At 39.4% G+C, this 12,907-nt stretch overlaps 1 protein-coding gene across 2 annotated transcripts in view; it reads left to right on the forward strand.

Annotated features, from left to right (window-relative positions):
* The first annotated feature begins 1,177 nt into the window (after positions 1-1,177).
* The window catches only part of nexmifb (neurite extension and migration factor b), a 113,287-nt gene continuing 101,557 nt past the window's right edge, over positions 1,178-12,907 (forward strand). For both annotated transcript variants that reach the window (XM_058062768.2, XM_058062769.2), the window contains exon 1: positions 1,178-1,616. The gene's annotated coding sequence lies outside the window, so the exon portion shown is untranslated. The remainder of the gene's footprint in view (positions 1,617-12,907) is intronic.

Genomic DNA, 12,907 nt, shown 5'->3' on the forward strand with positions numbered 1-12,907 from the left:
TGATGCAATGCAACTGCAGGTTCAAACACAATAATAATAAACATATCACAACTCCAATAAGTGTTTTTATTATAGAGTGTAGAGCAGGGGTCCCTGCCAAATGTGGCCCGCAGGACACTAGTTTGAGGCCCCGCCTTGATATGAAAGTTTAATGTTAGTGCGGCCCACGCAAGTTTGATATGGATGCTGTATGGTATCATGTACCCAGAAAAAATTATTACGTTTGATTAATGTTCATGTTAAAGGTTAAATAACTGTTAATAGTTATCCTCCCTATCCGTGTGGAAGTGGTAAGTTTTTGGCTATTTAAGTTTAAAGGAAATAACTTGAAGGCTACCGTTTAGGTCGCTAGCTCTCTAGTTTGCGAGTTAGCATGTGTCTCAAGACCCTGCAGCTGCGCAATATGTTGTAAATAAAAAGAGTATAAATGTGACTATAGTCGTGTTTTGTCATGTCTACAGGGCTCTAATAATGCTTTGTTCATTTTAATATGAAAAAAATAATTTGTCTACCCACCAACTATATGTGGTTTCTTAAGTTTTTATTATTTGCCGTTTTATTATTATTATTATTATATTTATTTATTACTGATTGATTGATTTTCTTTATTCTTGATTTGTTTATTTATTTTTCATCTTATTTTGTGTAGAAAAATAAAAATTAAGACATTTGAGAACAGTGGAATGTTTTATCAGAGCTTTTATTGTAGAAAATCGAAACCAAAGCAAAGTTTATTCATTTTTCTGTTTTTAATAAATGCGTTTTTTCTTTTCTTTTTTGTTGTTTTTTGGAAAACCTGATGCGGCCCAGTCTCACCCAGACCCTAGCTCCAGTGGCCCCCCGAGTAAATTGAGTTTGAGACCCCTGGTGTAGAGTGTAGAGTATATTGTGTCATGAGTGGGCACATCATGACACGTCGTGGCAGCTCCACACGAGAAGCTTATTCATTATTCATGACTATTCATGTTTGCTTGCAGCCGCCCTGTTATGATACAGTCCTATCCGGAGTGGCCCACACCTGATTTGCTCCGCTACTCAGTCGGGCGGTGCGTGGACCTGCGTCGTCCGCCCGTGAGCGCTCATAGGTCGGATTCAGAAGGCTCGCAGAAGAGGAGGAGTACGAGGGGTGGCGGGGAGGGGGGGAATCATACTGCAAGGAGGGGGGGGAAGAGAGGTCCAGCTGCAAAAAAAAAAAAAAAAAAAAGGAACCGTGACAATAGCAACATCAAGCATCTCCTAAACGGCAGTCAAGAAAGGGGGGGGCGGGATTTCGGACGTACTTTGCCGCCTTGTGAGGGTCTCTTCCTGGAATACGAAACCTAGCATGGAGCGGCGCTGGAGAGGGAAGTCGCCGCGTCTCCATCACTGAGAGGCGCGTCCACCTGCTAACTGGAGGCCCGGGCTGCTGGTGCTGCTCGCTGGTGGAGGAAAAAGGGAAGCAAAGCGAAGCAGGCTGGCCGGCCGGGCTGGTGGGTGGAGGAGATGCAGCGGGGACGTGTTTGCATTTGGAAGGAAACAACACGCACATTCTCACATTCAGTCCGAAGCTCTTGCGGAGGATCCGTTTGCGACGCGGGGGGAAAGACGCAGTATTTTTGGGCGCAGACGCTCTGGAGGTAAGCATAGAAATGCTCTTATTATAACCATCGCTGTTAATGTGGGCGTGATGTGTGTTTTTGAACAGGGCAGCCTTGAACATACACAGGCCAGCACTGCTTTCATCCTCCATTAGACATTTTATCTTCTTCCAAGGGAGCATGCAGCAGCCTCCTTGGGACAGGACACACATTCATCCACCCATTACACATTTCCTGAAAAACAAAGAAAAAAAAAACAAGCACTCACACAACCACACATTTGATGCATTAGTGTTGCATTTTTAAATTTGAATATATACATACACATCCAATTGAACATGACACAAATAGTGAATAAATAATGAATGATTCATGAATGAGATATTGAACCCCCCAATGTGGGTTAACACACCTTCTCATGCAGAGGCTCCTCCCTTTATAATATATTCCTAATATAATTATTATTATTATTATTATTATTAGAAGTGACCCCAACATGGACGCCAGTGTACCGCCTGAATGCCATCACAGTGCGGTCGGGTCACTGGATCACTAGCATCATGTTTACCGTATGTGTCGGCCATGCTTGCACAGGCAATGTGAACGATGAGAACTGCATTCTGCACAGACGTCCACGTCACTTTTTTTTTTTTTTTTTTAAAGTTTCACACACAATTGTATCTTCGGAGTGCGGTTTTGCTGCAGTTGAGTTTAAAAAAACGCTTATCGGTTCTTCTCCCCCCTTTCATGTTGAAGACAGCAGTGCAAACCAGATGGAAGGCCATGCATTGATTGAGTCAAAGAGAGCCCCATAAGAGGGTTAAATTGAGTTGACACATTGATGTGGGTGTCATTATCATGTGTGACGGCACCGTGTGCGCCATCGGGGCCCCCAGGCGACGTGACGTTTGCACGCAGGGGTTTTGGTGGTAGTGAGTGTGCTAGCGGGGGGAGCGTCCTTCTTGTGGTCTGGTGGCTGGTGTGAAGAACGTCGACGTGAGAACGGTGCTGTAGTTCGCTTTCTCTCAATGAATCAGTTCCCTGCGTTGGTTTGGTTGCTTTTCACGCTGTTTAAAAACATCCTACCATGTGGCATGTCGCTCTTCTCCTATTGGCCGCTAGAATGTAAACAGGAAGAAGGTGTAGTGTATGGAGTATAGTGGGTGAAAGAGAAATAGTTTTTTTTATCAAGCCACAGCAGCAATTAGCCAAGCGTACTTCACACACAATAAAATAACACACAAGATTACGTTGTAGTATTAAACTCCATAGTCTCTACTTTGCTGCATTGCTCTGTTTTATTGATGCCTTTAAGGACTACACACACTTTTTTCGTGCTTGGGCTCACTGAACAACTCCACTACAGTATGTCGCAGAATGACTGAAACCGACACAATGCTTGATATAAATATAATATTCATTCATTTTCTACCGCTTTTCCTCACAAGGGTCGCTGGAGCCTATCCCAGCTGTCTTTGAGCGAGAGGCGGTACACCCTGGACTGGTCGCCAGCCAATCACAGGGCACATATAGACAAACAACCATTCACACTCACATTCATACCTATGGACAATTTGGAGTCACCAATTAACCTAGCATGTTTTTGGAATGTGGGAGGAAACCGGAGTACCTGGAGAAAACCCACGCATGCACGGGGAGAACATGCAAACTCCACACAGAGATGGCCGAGGGTGGAATTTAACCCAGAGCACAGCGACATATTGTTTCTAAAACAAATAAGCAATGCTGTTAGTTTGGAGCTCCTTTTTGTCCCACTGGGATATCATGGGGTACGTATAGGGCAGACTTACCATTAGACAAATACTGGCACTTCTGGACTGGTGGCCAGCCAATCACAGGCCACATATAGACAAACAACCATTCACACTCACATTCATACCTATGGACAATTTGGAGTCGCCAATTAACCTAGCATGTTTTTGGAATGTGGGAGGAAACCGGAGTACCCGGAGAAAACCCACACATGCACGGGGAGAACATGCAAACTCCACACAGAGATGGCAGAGGGTGGAATTGAACTCTGGTCTCCTAGCTGTGAGGCCTGCGTGCTAACAACTCGATCGCCGTGCAACTGAACTCACAACAACTCACAACAACCCAGCCAATCACAGGGCACATATAGTCAAACAACCATTCACACTCACATTCATACCTATGGACAATTTGGAGTCGCCAATTAACCTAGCATGTTTTTGGAATGTGGGAGGAACTCCGGGTTTTCTCCGAGAACATGCAAACTCCACACAGAAATGACCGAGGGTGGAATCGAACCCTGGTCTCCTAGTTGTGAGGTTTGCGCGCTAACCACTCGACCGTGCCGTGCCGCCGCACAAATATAATATACAGATTCAAAATGATCGAAAAGTGAAACCCACAGCACACTTTTGTGTTCCTAATAAAGCCATATCTTTTTATTAATGCATAAAATATTTTCAAAAATAAATCCTAATAAAGACTAAAGGTTAGCATACATGCAATCAAGTCATCACAGTAGAGCGTCCAATCATAAACGACGGTGGCAACCTTGTCCACAATAATGTATAGAACCATTCTCCTCTTAGTGATAGACATTCTAGTCATACAGCAGAATAGAACATGCTGTTTCTTTAATGCAATTACCCCTCTTGGAAGTTATGAATAACCTTGTGCAAAATAAATAATCATAACCACTCCAAAAGACGTTGGATAGTCAACAAGTAATTGCAGTAGCAGGTTAAGCACATGGGTCATATAGCACAGATGCAGCGGGAGGGGAGCATGTACAAATGGAGTAGTGTGAGTACGCCCTTAGTCTCCTGTTGAATAAACTTTATTTGTGATGTTAATGGAATCGAGTATTAAACGGGAAATGTCATGTGAATGAAAATGCTTTACCGATTTTCATGACAAACGCTAGCCCGACTAAACATGGCGAGTAGAAACACTGGCAAAAGTTGCTGAAAAGGGAAGGGAAGCTAGCCGAGTTAGCTTAGTTTAGTAGAGCATGCTGGGCTGTATGAGTGTGTTATTTACGCGGGAATGTTTTTAAGTCAAAATATTTTATTCTTTCAGCTTTCTGGGTGACTTGAAACAGTATTTTTTTTTCCAGAGTGAGAAATTCTGAAACCGTCGGCTTGATGTTTTTGTATAGACGGACGAACGATGTTGTGGTCGAGTGGTTAATTCCACCCTCGGCCATCTCTGTGTGGAGTTTGCATGTTCTCCCCGTGCATGCGTTCACATTCCAAAAACATGCTAGGTTAATTGGCGACTCCAAATTGTCCATAGGTATGAATGTGAGTGTGAATGGTTGTTTGTCTATATGTGCCCTGTGATTGGCTGGCCACCAGTCCAGGGTGTACCCCGCCTCTCGTCCGAAGACAGCTGGGATAGGCTCCAGCACCTCCCGCGACCCTCGTGAGGAAAAAGCGGTAGAAAATGAATGAATGAATAAAGATGAGAGGTGGCAGCATGGTGGATTAGTGGTTAGCACTTTGGCCACACAGTCTGGCGATTGGGAAGACCTTTTTCTTTTTTTTTTTTTTTTTACAGAGCTTCATAGTGTATTCATATGTGTATTCCAATGACGGCATTGTAAGCTAGCTAAAATTATTATTATTAGTTTTTTTATTTTATTTGGGCAAAATTATGGAACATTACAGTGCATTTCTTACATCAATGAAAATGTAACTTTCCATTGTTTACATTTGTATTCAACTAGCTTATAAACAAGCTTATAAATAAATTCCTACACTTTTTTGCAAGATATAATCATGTTCATTGGAATATTATTACTATTCATTATTATCATTGTAATATTATTATTGTTATTATCATTATTGTTATAATCTTTATCATTATTACCATTATTATTATCACCATTATTATAATGATCATTAATATTACCATTTTCATCATTATAGTTGTAAACAATTTTGGGATTAATTTTTTTTTTTAATTATTTAATTTTACAGACTTTATTGCTGTATCATTACCATGTACCATTAACTCATTTTTTTGTGTTATAATGCACAGAAAAGGGAAATAACAATTATGAATGATGATGATGGTGGCCCAAATCCCCCAAAGTGCAGTTCCCCTTTCACTGGCCTCCACTTCATTTAACTCGGATGAGAAGGTGATCCCACTGACACATTTCGGCACCATAATTCTGCTAGCAGCCGTGCCCAAAATGTGTTTGAAAATACTGCCCGAACGTTTCGTATGTAGCAGCCATGAAAGCAGCAGCTTGTGTACATAGTCTCTTATCATAGCGAGCTCCGTGGCTCCTCCTGCTTTCCAGCCGCAGGCGCATACGCAGGCTTCTACCAGCTACTAGTCAGTAGCTAAACCTCATCAGTGCAGCCAGCCATTCCACTTTTACATGTGAAGATCATGCCGCTTATTATGTTATTTCTTACTTCTTATTACTTATTTATGTCTAATATGTCTATTATATTGGGTAACACAAATGGAAATGTGATATAAGGGGTGCTATTTCTTATCTAGAGGGCTCTTATAATGCACAAAACTGTATTTTGAATCAGTTTTTTATGCTTTTCTATGAAAATATCGGATTTATGAATGGTAGAATGACTAATATTAATGATCATTCATAACAGAAATAAATACCAAGACTCTAAATCAGGGGTCTCAAACTCAATTTACCTGGGGGCCACTGGAGCTAGGGTCTGGGCAAGACTGGGCCGCATCAGGTTTTCCCCCCCAAAAAAACGCATTTATTAAAAACAGAAAAATGAATTAACTCTGCTTTGGTTTCGATTTTCTACAATAAAAGCTCTGATAAAACATTCCACTGTTCTCAAATGTCTTAATTTTTATTTTTCTACACAAAATAAGATGAAAAATAAATAAACAAATCAAGAATAAAGAAAATCAATCAATCAGTAATAAATAAATATAATAATAATAATAAAACGGCAAATAATAAAAACTTAAGAAACCACATATAGTTGGTGGGTAGACAAATTATTTTTTTCAGATTAAAAATAACAAAGCATTATTAGAGCCCTGTAGACATGACAAAACATGACTATAGTCACATTTATACTCTTTTTATTTACAACATATTGCGCAACTGCAGGGTCTTGAGACACATGCTAACTCGCAAACTAGAGAGCTAGCGACCTAAACGGTAGCCTTCAAATTATTTCCTTTAAACTTAAATAGCCAAAAACTTACCACTTCCACACGGATAGGGAGGATAACTATTAACAGTTATTTAACCTTTAACATGAACATTAATCAAACGTAATAATTTTTTCTGGGTACATGATACCATACAGCATCCATATCAAACTAACATTAAACTTTCATATCAAGGTGGGGGCCTCAAACTAGTGTCTTGCGGGCCACATTTGGACCACGAGCTGCGTGTTTGAGACCCATGTTTTACACCTTGCATCACCATAAATCAGAATGAACAAATGAGCTTGTTACCTAAAAGTGGCATGCTCTGAATGACAAATGATTTCTTTGCCCCCATAAGGCATCCATCCCACCGAGGTTTCCGTCTGGAATCCTGCCCTTTTTATTCCCCTATCTCTGCAGCACAAGCACATTGATCCCATTGGGGCGGGTTTGAGCGTGTGTGTTTGGGTCAGTAACAATGTATGCAGAGCCCCACTGCGTTTGGGCTGTGACATGTCGTGCTGAGGCCCAGCAGCTCTAGTCTTTCTGTGCGATGCAGGCTTTCTGTAATTAAAGGCAGAGGTAAGAGCAGGGGAGCAGACCGGCTCTGATTGCTTTTCATAGCTGCGAGCACACAGAGAGCTGCAGCGTGTCCTCGGGGGACTGAGGCGCTGTTGAGCTTTTCTGGCTGCCAGCTCGGTAACACCGCCCCCACCCCCACCCAGACGAGGACTCCAAAAACATACATCCCAGCACACGCGGATTTCTACTTGAAAATATATGTGTATATTATTGTAATTCCTTCAAAACAGCACAATCAGAAATGCATTGCTTGGCTTTGATTGGCTCGTAACGATGTTTAATTTTTGCATAGGTTATCTGTGGTTGTGGTTGTGCCCCATACGGGGGCAGACTTGTACCCCCCACCTTACTTTGCTTCCCCCAACAGATGCCGAGCTTCTCATACGGTGTGCACCTCCACGCTTCCCGTACTATTTAGAGCAGGGGTCTCAAACATGCGGCCCACGGGCCAAATGTGGCCCGCAGGACACTAGTTTGAGGCCCCGCCTTGATATGAAAGTTTAATGTTAGTGCGGCCCGCGCAAGTTTGATATGGATGCTGTATGGTATCATGTACCCAGAAAAAATTATTACGTTTGATTAATGTTCATGTTAAAGGTTAAATAACTGTTAATAGTTATCCTCCCTATCCGTGTGGAAGTGGTAAGTTTTTGGCTATTTAAGTTTAAAGGAAATAACTTGAAGGTCGCTAGCTCTCTAGTTTGCGAGTTAGTATGTGTCTCAAGACCCTGCAGTTGCGCAAATTAATTTACTTAAATTAAATCCACTTAAATTAATTTATTAATTAATTAATTTATTTATTTATTACTATAATTACTATACTATAATATTCTCATTTATTATTTCACATAATAACTGTGAATAATTATAGTTCACATTTATTATTATTATTTATTACTATAATTATTTATATTTAATTTATATTAATATTAATTAATATTATAAAAATTAATTTATTACTATAATTACTATACTATAACATTCACATTTATTATTTTATGTGAATAATTATATTTCACATTTATTATTATTTATTATCACATTTATTCACATATATTTCTTCCCACATTCCAAAAACATGCTCGGTTATTTGGCAACTCCAATTTGTCCATTTATTATTTGTTACTATAATTAATTTATATTAATATTAATTAATATTATAATTTATTTATTACTATAATTATAGTTCACATTTATTATTATTTATTATCACATTTATTCACATATATTTCTTCCCACATTCCAAAAACATGCTAGGTTATTTGGCAACTCCAATTTGTCCATTTATTATTTGTTACTATAATTAATTTATATTAATATTAATATATATTATAATTTATTTATTTATTACTATAATTACTATACTATAAATATTCAAATTTATTATTATTTATTATCACATTTATTCACATATTTCCTCCCACATTCCAAAAACATGCTAGGTTAATTAGCGACTCCAAATTATCCATAGGTATGAATGTGAGTGTGAATGGTTGTTTGTCTATATGTGCCCTGTGATTGGCTGGCCACCAGTCCCGGGTATACCCCATCGTTTTTGTTGACCAGCTGGGATAGGCTCCAGCATACCCACAACCTTAGTGAGGATAAGCAGCATAGAACATGGATGGATGGATGGTAGGGGCTCCTTTCCACTTGGACACGTTTCAGTGCAGCACACAACTTTCCGTGTGGAGGACCTGTTAATAAAAGTACATCTTGCAGGAACTGCAGGTGGTAGGTAAGTTTTCTATGAATACTTTGGTTGGTTGCGGTCAAGTTTTCTCACCTGGAGTTCAATTCTGAAGCGTGATTCATCACACAAATGTGTTAATATTGGATGTTGTCAGACAGTTCTCATTCCAGGTGGATCTCAGACATTTCATTGGTACCCACATATGACAGAAACCTGAATTTATCAACTCATGATCAGGTGCAAACACGCAAAAGTTAGTTCCAGTAATGTGTATGCTAAGATTTTATCAGCAGTTGTAAAAGGCGGTGGACAAAGTACCTTACGGGTTTACGGTAACCTGCCACGGGTCACACGTAATAACCACTTTTACTGATACTTTTCACAACATGGCTGTGAAAGGTAGCGCAGTAGCACTACCATCTCGATGGTGGCTGTAGAACTTATCAACACCATTACATTTCTCAAGAGCGAATGTGCCCAGACAAGCTAGCCTACATTCCAAAGTGGAATGTTCAAATATTTATAAATGTTTTTTTCACTTTTCTAACCTATAAAAAACTATGGAATCAAACTATGGAATGGATTGAGTAAGGACATCAAACAATGCACAACGATGAGCCAATTCAAGAAACAATACACCTAAAAAAAATCAATAAATAAATAAAATAATAGAAATTAAATAAAATAATAATAATAAAAATATATATAAATAAAAATACAAATACATAAAATAAAATTTAAATTAGGAAAGCAGGAAGTGAACAAATGTAAGTTATTGATTGTAAAAGTATGGTACCCATTATGTCATTGTATGGTCATATCAGCTCGTAAAATAACCTCAAATCACCTAAAAAAAACCTCAATCAATAAATAAAATAATAGAAAATAAATAAATAAATAAAATAATAATAAAAAATATATAAATAAGAATACATTTTAAAAAATAAAAATAAATAAATTAAATAAAATTAAATAAATAAATTAATAAAAAATAAAATACTACTAAAAATTATATTAGGAAAGCAGGAAGTGAACAAATGTAAGCATGGTACCCATTATGTCATTGTATGGTCATATCGGCTTGTAAAATAACCTCAAATCACCTAAAAAAAATCAAGAAATAAAATAATAGAAAATAAAATAATAATAATAATATATATATATATAATATAAATACAAATTAAAAAATAATAAATAAATTAAATACAATTAAATAAATAAATTAATACAAATAAAAAAATAAAAATAAAATAAAACTAAAAATTATATTAGGAAAGCAGGAAGTGAACAAATGTAAGTTACTGATAACTTTTAAAAGTACCAGATGGAGGGGTAGGATTTAATAAGCTTTGCTTCTTCCTACTCCTTTTGGACATGTGGAACTGTGAACTGATTATGGGATGCATTCAATTGTAATCTGATGCATGTTCAAATGAAATAAAACCATTACCATTACCATGATGTCCAAAATAGACATATCGGATGTGTAACAGTAAAACTTTGGATGCTAACCTTGTGTCGATGAACTAGTCGTGCATGGCTAGTCCAGGTAATGCATCAGGATTTCTACCATTGACGCACAAAAGTCCAATTAAAGTGATCTCTATGAAAGTACTTTGTGCCTACTTGAGCTCGGCATGTGGGCTGGTTGGTGGCCACCGGGACCACGATCACACAGGCTTGACATTCACAGCTCATTTCCTGTTTCCACGTCAGACCCTGATATTGCAGACGGATAGATAATATGAAAGTTCCCCATCGGTTTCGCCGTCCCTCGTACGTCAACTCCTGGGATTCTTCACGCAGACAAGTAGGGTCTGATCCTGGGAAAAATTCCAGTAGGAACCTCGAGCGGTGGATGCCGGTTTAATGTGGCGGACTCAGGTGCGTTGACGTGAATGGTGTGAAAGCATCGTATTGACAGCATGACCCGGGAGGGGGGGGGGGGGGGGGCTTTGTGACGGGGCTGGATTTTAATTGGTTTTACAGGATACTCCCATGTACTGTTCCCTTTTGTAATGGCACACAGTGGCAATAACAGCACCCCCCCACCCCCCACCCTCATAACAACACTAATAGATTCATCGCCCCTTGTCTAATTTGAACTTGTTTATCTGGTTTTATTCTTCATGTTGGTGTGATATGGTGGACATGTATACTGTAGGGATGCTGGAATAATAATAATAATAATAATAATAATAATAATAATAATAATAATAATAATAATAATAATAATAATAATAATAATAATAATAAGCCACCTTCATTAGCCTTATCTTTGATTTGTTGGATGTAAAGGGAGGGAGAGGAATAAATAAGAGCTGCAGAGGAATGGTGGGAAGATTAGAGGAAGGCTTGGACAGACAGAGTACAGAGACATGTTGCGGTGGTGGTGGTGGTGGGGGGGGGTGTCGGGGGTGCGTTTGGAACAAACAAACTATACCGAGATAGACAGTAGTGTTCCTAATGGCAGAGAAGCCCCTGTGCACTTTTTTTATTTTTATTATTATTATTTTTTTTCTAAATGCTGTTTTGTCTGTTGACCACTTAACAAGCCACCAGTGCCTGAGAAAAGAAGCCGGTGTAGATAATTACCAGCATTTCAACGCAGCCTCGTTTGACTCTCTAAACAATGTTTTGAATCACGATACAAAGACACACAGCAGATCATACGCCACATGAAGCGTTATTAATATTTATCGCAATGCAGCATTCAGTCAAAGATTGCATGTAATCCAGTTTAATCGGGCTGCTGTTTTTAATTTGGAATCAAAAACATTTGCAGTAATTGATGTGAAAAGGGCGGCACGGCGCTGGAGTGGTTAGCGCCCAGACCACACAGCTAGTAGACCAGAGTTTGATTCCACCCTCGGCCATCTCTGTGTGGAGTTTGCATGTTCTCCCCGTGCATGCGTGTGTTTTCTCCGGGTACTCCGGTTTCCTCCTACATTCCAAAAACATGCTAGGTTAATTAGCGACTCCAAATTGTCCATAGGTATGAATGTGAGTGTGAATGGTTGTTTGTCTATATGTGCCCTGTGATTGGCTGGCCACCAGTCCAGGGTGTACCCCGCCGGTAGAAAATGAATGAATGAAGTGGGAGAGCGTGGAGGGGCGTAGAGTGCAGAAAGTGAATTATGTGACAAGTGACAAGTTTTTTGGGTTGTTTATGTTGTGAGTCAGAAAAGCAAAAAATATTTGTAAAGTTATGCTTGAAATCTTTTTTTAGTTGGGAACTGATATTTTCCTGAAACTTACCTATTTTCTACTGCTGATTACTTCTTTTGGCTGGTCACCAGTCCAGGGTGTACCCCGCCTCTCGCCCGAAGACAGCTGGGATAGGCTCCAGCACCCCCTCAACCCTTGTGAGGAAAAGCGGTAGAAAATGAATTTACAGGCAAGGATGACAAAAAAAACTGTTGAGATGCAAGAGCCCACCCGTTAGATAGCCCACCCGTCAGCTGGCCAATATGGCTTTGCGTTGTGTTTACCGTGACGCGCCAGAGGGCGAAACATAATCCATGCGCGGCACATCTAAGCACAAGTCAAATGAGAAATGTTTTTGGAATATCTTAACACCGAATTGAATTGCATACATGAATTTTGAAGATAGATTTGACCTGATCTGATTCTGGATGCTGACGGCAAGACGCCATGACTGCTATTCTACTAAGACTGATAATTATAATCATTCCCAGCAAGTGGTCCTTGTCACAGGAGCATGGCACAATGGAAACAATAATTAGGACTTCTCATTTCATATGCCGGATGAGAGACGTGAAGTGTGCACGGTGACATCTAGCATGTACACATTTGTGTTTACTCGTTTGTTTGCCTGTGTGGGTTTGCCCCACATCCTCATTCGGGATGGATTTGCTTCCATTTACTTTCAGTAATATTGAAG

Source organism: Doryrhamphus excisus, linkage group LG22 (genome assembly GCF_037039965.1).
Source record: "Doryrhamphus excisus strain RoL-2023G ecotype Guam linkage group LG22, RoL_Dexc_Guam_v1.1, whole genome shotgun sequence".
In the NCBI taxonomy this organism is placed as follows: domain Eukaryota; kingdom Metazoa; phylum Chordata; class Actinopteri; order Syngnathiformes; family Syngnathidae; genus Doryrhamphus; species Doryrhamphus excisus.